We start from the raw sequence: 5,490 nt of genomic DNA, 5'->3' as shown, positions 1-5,490 counted from the left end.
TGGGAAAAGAATGGTCTTTTTAAAAAAAAGGGTGCTGGGAAAACTGGATGACCACATGCAGAAAAATGAAATTGGATCCAGATCTTACACCACTCACAAAAGTTAACTTGAAATGGACTAAAGACTTAAATGTAAGACCTGAAAGGGTAAAACTCCTAGAAGAAAACATGGCTTTGGCAGTGACTTTTTTGGATATGACACCAAAAGCACAAACAAAAAATGAAAATGTTGGGACTACATCAAACTAAAAAGCTTCTATACAATAAAAGGTACAATCGATGAAATGTAAAAGCAACCTACAGAATGGGAGAAAATATTTAAAAATATTTAAAACCCCTAATAAGGGGTTAATATTCCAAAATATAAAGAGCTCATACAACTCAATAACAAAAAAATAAAATAAAATCTGATTTAAAAATGGCAGAGGAACTGCATAGACATTCTTCTAAAGAAGACATACAAATGGCCAACAGGAACATGTAAAGGTGCTTAACATCACTAATCATCAGGGAAATGCAAGTCAAAACCACAATGAGATGTCACCTCATGCCTCTCAGAATGGTTTTATTAAGAAGACAAGAGATAACAAGTATTGGTGAGGAAGGGGAGAAAATGGAATCCTTTGGCACTGTTGGTGGAATTGTAAATTAGGACAGCCACTATAAAAAACACTACAGAGTTTCCTCAAAAAATTAAAAATAGGGACGTGGTTCCATAGTGTAGCAGTTAGCATGTCTGCTTTACACACAGAAGGTCCTGGGTTTATGCCCCAGTGGAGCCATGGACATGGTCTATGGCCATGCCACCCTGAACAAGCCCGATGTCTGATCTCAGAAGCTAAGCAGGATTGGGCCTGGTCAGTACTTGGATGGGAGACCGCCTAGGAAGACCAAGTGCTGTAGGCATAAATAGTGATAATAATAATAATAATAATAATATTAAAAATAGAACTTCCCTATAATCTTGCAATCCTACTCTCAGTATATATCCAAAGGAAATGAAAACAGGATCTCAAGGTTATCAGCTCTTATGTTCACTGCAGAATTATTTGCAATAGCCAAGATATGGAATCAACCTGTGTCTGTCAACAGATGTATAATAAAGAAGATATGGTACATATACACATGTATACACACGCATATACACAATGGATTATTATTCAGCCATGAGAAAGAATATCCTGCCATTTGTGACAACACAGATGAAACTTGAGGGCATCATTCTAAGTGCAGTATGTAAAACAGAAAGACAAATACTCTATGATATCACTTATATGTTGAATATAAAAAATATAGAAAAAGAGGGTAGAATGGTGGTTAATAGGGGCTGAGAGAGAAATAGGGAGATATTGGTCGAAGAGTACAAACTTCCATTTTTAAGAGGAACAAGTTCTGGGACTCTAATGTACAGTATGACATTATACACTTGAAAGTTGTTAAAAGAACAACAGATCTTAAACTGACGTGATGCAGGTGTAAGCTAACACTACGGTGGTGATCATTTTGCAATGTATAAGTGTATCAAATCAATATAATGTACACTTTAAAAGTATACAATGTTATATGCCAATTATCTCAATATACCTGGAAAAAAAATGAATCTCTAGCCTTGGAAGACTCATCTGGTTTATACAACTTGCCTTGAGTCATACGCTTAATGAATAACAGCGTCAGCTCTTCAACTCAGATCTGAATGGTTCCAAAACTCTCTTTACGTTAAACTTTGGCTTTCCCAAACGAGAAATGTGTGGCTCTACCCCTAAAACTCCCTACGTAGCGTGAGCCAAGAATACACAAAGATGCAGAATCACCCGGCCTCGATTTTACTAGACAGTATATAATTTTAAACAAATTTTTATGTTAAAGTAAGCCTGGCTATTTTAAGGAGGAGAATGCCAATTTCAAATGAATATTTTAGATAAAACAAAAGACTTCAAATAAATCAAAGTTTGCAGTGCTCCAGCCCCTAGGGGCGAAATATTCTCTCTGGAATACTCTTACAATAAGAAGAAACGTGAAAAAGAAATAAGTCTTTGGGAGAAAAAATGCACAAAGGGAAACGTCATCATAGCTAAGATTTAAACTAAAGGAAGAAAAAGAGAAAAAGTTTGAAGGAGAAGAGAGCCCTCAGATGCAAACTTGAAAATGACTTTCACAATGTCAACCTGCCACTGAGTCGCCTAATTAAGACATCTGCTAAGAGTTACAAATTGATGGTGGTCTCACTGCCACACCATTTTAATTGACATGCTGTGATTTTGTTCCAGATTAACTTCATAAGTGGTCCTCCTAATAGAAAGATCACTTAAATTAAAAGTGGGCTGTAAATGGGGATTTGTGATGTTAATAGGCCCGTATAACCTCTGTGTCATTTACATACTTTTTCATTTTTCCCAATGCACATTTGCATATATAGGAGGATGTCCCCAAGGCTTTGCAGGGACAGCATTAGTATGGTAATGAGCATGCAACTGGCACAGTGTCCAAAGAGTCATTTCTTTGACCTCCCCTCAACACTAATTTTGGAGCTGCCTTTGAGTCTCCAATATTAGTGACATAAAACCCATGTTCTGAGAAAAGGAACATGAGTCCAGCCTATTTACCCAGATGCAAGAAATGTTTGAGACTGAATGGAGTCAGAGCATACAGCCTTTATAATGTTTGAAGAGTTGCCTAGTCCTTGAACAATTCAGTGCATCAGTGGTGCTTAAAAAAACAAAACTCTAGAAATATTGGCTCCGTGCGGGAGCCCAGTGCAGCGTGTCTGCCAGTCTGGGGAGGCTACTAGAGCAGAGGCTAGTCCAGCAGGGCTCACAACAGAGGCTTCAGGGAAAAGGCATTAAAATTGGAGCCTGCAGACCAGAGTCTAGCTGTGGGCCTGCCACTGAAGAATCCTCATCCCGCTGAGTCTCGGTTCTGCCTGTGTATATTCCAGACAGAAACATACATGTTTGCAGTGAAGATTGAAATAATAAATGAAAAAGCATTTGTCTGTAAAGTTTAATAATTGAGGGCAACATTTAGCCAAAGCAAAGAAGGGGACAATGAACGCTTTCGTTTTCCTTTCTTGGTTTGGGGGCTGTCCTCAGTGCTAGGACCGTATGGAGGAATGACGCGAACGGCGAGATGTCACTATGTATTTTGAACAGCTTAGTTGAGCAGATCAAATTTAAGAACGTAACCGAAGCTGCACTTCTATTGTCATGGCAGGTTTGAAGTACCTGGGAAGCTTAGGTGATGGGTTGCCCTCTCTCGGTACCATCGTGACAGGTAGGGTGCTGCTTTGGTACAGTGTCATTGGCCATCATGTCTTCCTTGAAAGAGAACGAGCTCTTTCTTCCACCCTCACCGCAATAATCGGACTTCCTTCATCATCTCACTTTAGTCCCCATCTTCTGCTCACCATCCCACCTGTTAAAACCGCTCGCACTGGTCCATCTCCACCAGAACCGGCTCTGAGAGAGTGAGCTTCATGCACCCTCGTTCCTGCCTTTTTTGTAGTTTATCATTCAGCATCAACTCAGTTTGTTCTGAGCGAAGGACTGCAGATCCACATTGGGCGATTCTCGTAAACCAGGAAGTGAAACGGGGGCACAGAAAAGCAGCTCTGCTGTGCTTCGCCATCCGGAAGGTCCTCCGTAGAGGCTTCGTGGGAGAGCAGCCGCATTCCAGAAAATTGGTACCCTGCAGACTGGCACAGGGCCACGGCGGGCAGACCCTGTGGGGGCTCATCCCTGCCAGCACCTTTCCTACGGGCTGTGGGAAGAAGGCACTGGAGCGATTCCAGACTTCCAGATGTTCGCAGAGAGCAGGGAGGATGGCAGGGGCAGGAAGAACGGCCGGGGGACAGAGTGTCACCAGAATACCATCAGGATCGCTCTGGACTATACAGGAAACATTATTGTGTCTCACAAGTGGTAATACATTTGAGAATTGTAGAGGGCTTCGGTGAAGTGTAAGATCTTGAAAGTGTTCTATTGTTTTATTATAACAGATCACGGTGGTTCTATTGTGTGTGTGTGTGTGCGTGTGTGTGTGTGCGCGCGTGAATGTGTACCCAACATGCTTTCCTAGGTGCGCGTGTGTGTGTGTGCGCGCGCACGTGTGTGTATCCAACATGCTTTCCTATCCCGTATTTTCTGATTCCTTCAGGGACCCCAGATCTGCGTGGGTCTGATAGTGTGTGGAGATCATCCTGCTCTTATACTCAGCTGAATAATTTTGACATGATCGTGGGAGAGGGCGAGCTCAGCATTTACTTACTCTGCCATCTTGACCGGACCTCAATACTTATCATCAAATTCCCGTCCAGCGAGTGACCATGTCCAGCCCACTGTCCTGTGCAGGGCTCTCCACTTTCAAGCCTTGTTAAATCAGTGTTAAAAAGATTTGGGAGAAACAAGACTGAGAAGCCACGTGACATCGCAGAGGAAATATTGGACTTTTAAGTAAACATTTGCCGCTCCCCGCCCCCCCCATTGGGGTACTTACCTTATTGCTCTGGGGCTTAGTTTTTTCAATATGGAAATTGGGGCGAGAACAATAACAACTCTTACCTCGTATGGTTTTCACATAGATTATTGATGTGTCGTCGATGGTGTGTTCTGGCTAGTGCTGACGGCAATAGGTTCTCCATTAGCACACTTTTGCTTTTGGACAGTTCAGAACAGTGTTGATGGTGACCAGAGGACACTGAGGCATTACTTTAACGCCCTCCATCATTCTAGAGCAGACGCAAAGCTTGTCAGAATTCAGAGGGGAGGGGAAAGGTTGTTCATTTCTTTGTTGATTTGAGTGTGTGAATGTGTATGCATGTATAAGGTGTGTGTTTGTGTTTCTGTGTGTGTATATATGTATTTATGTGTGTATATGCATGTGTATGTGTGTGTATGTGTATGTATGTGTCTGTGTCTGTTTGTGTGGCACATTTTGGAAGGCAGTTTTAGGGTCATCACAGGCTTTCAGGTTTAATATCTGGGTGCCATTTGGAGTACTTTCTTCTTGGGAACTTCCTGGAACCTTGTAGAGTCACCCCAGACAAGAAGGAACAGGAACCAGATGCATGAGACCGCATTCAAAAGAAAAACTCAAGACCGACTCTAATCTCAAGAGGACGAGCTAAGGACTGAGGACATTTCCTTCCAGGCTGTCCTAGTTCCCAGGGCCAGAAACGACTTTTTAGAGATTCAGGGTACATTCTTGGTTCAAAGGACCTCACGCACTTTATTATCTCCACCATCGTTTTAATACCCAGAAGCTATCAGGTCCATGAGAAACTTCTAGACACTTTGTGTTAACTTATTTAATCTTTTCAATGGCACACAAAACCCCTAGATATTATTAATATTCTTATTTGTTTTATTAATTAATTAATTAATTAATTAATTTAGTTTTAGGCAAGGCGACCCTTGGTTGACCTCACAGATTGCCAGGACCTTATCAGCTTACAATCCCTTAATTTTATTTTTTATTCTTTATTTTTATTTTTTTA

At 41.4% G+C, this 5,490-nt stretch overlaps 1 pseudogene; it reads left to right on the top strand.

Moving 5' to 3' along the window:
• Positions 1-789: 789 nt before the first annotated feature.
• LOC112485702 lies at positions 790-905 on the top strand (annotated as a pseudogene).
• The last annotated feature ends 4,585 nt before the right edge of the window (positions 906-5,490 follow it).

This window comes from Pteropus alecto, unplaced genomic scaffold (genome assembly GCF_000325575.1).
Source record: "Pteropus alecto unplaced genomic scaffold, ASM32557v1 scaffold5, whole genome shotgun sequence".
Classification (NCBI taxonomy): domain Eukaryota; kingdom Metazoa; phylum Chordata; class Mammalia; order Chiroptera; family Pteropodidae; genus Pteropus; species Pteropus alecto.
The sequence above is the reverse complement of the archived record's forward strand: the minus strand, read 5'-3'. Positions and strand labels throughout refer to the sequence as shown.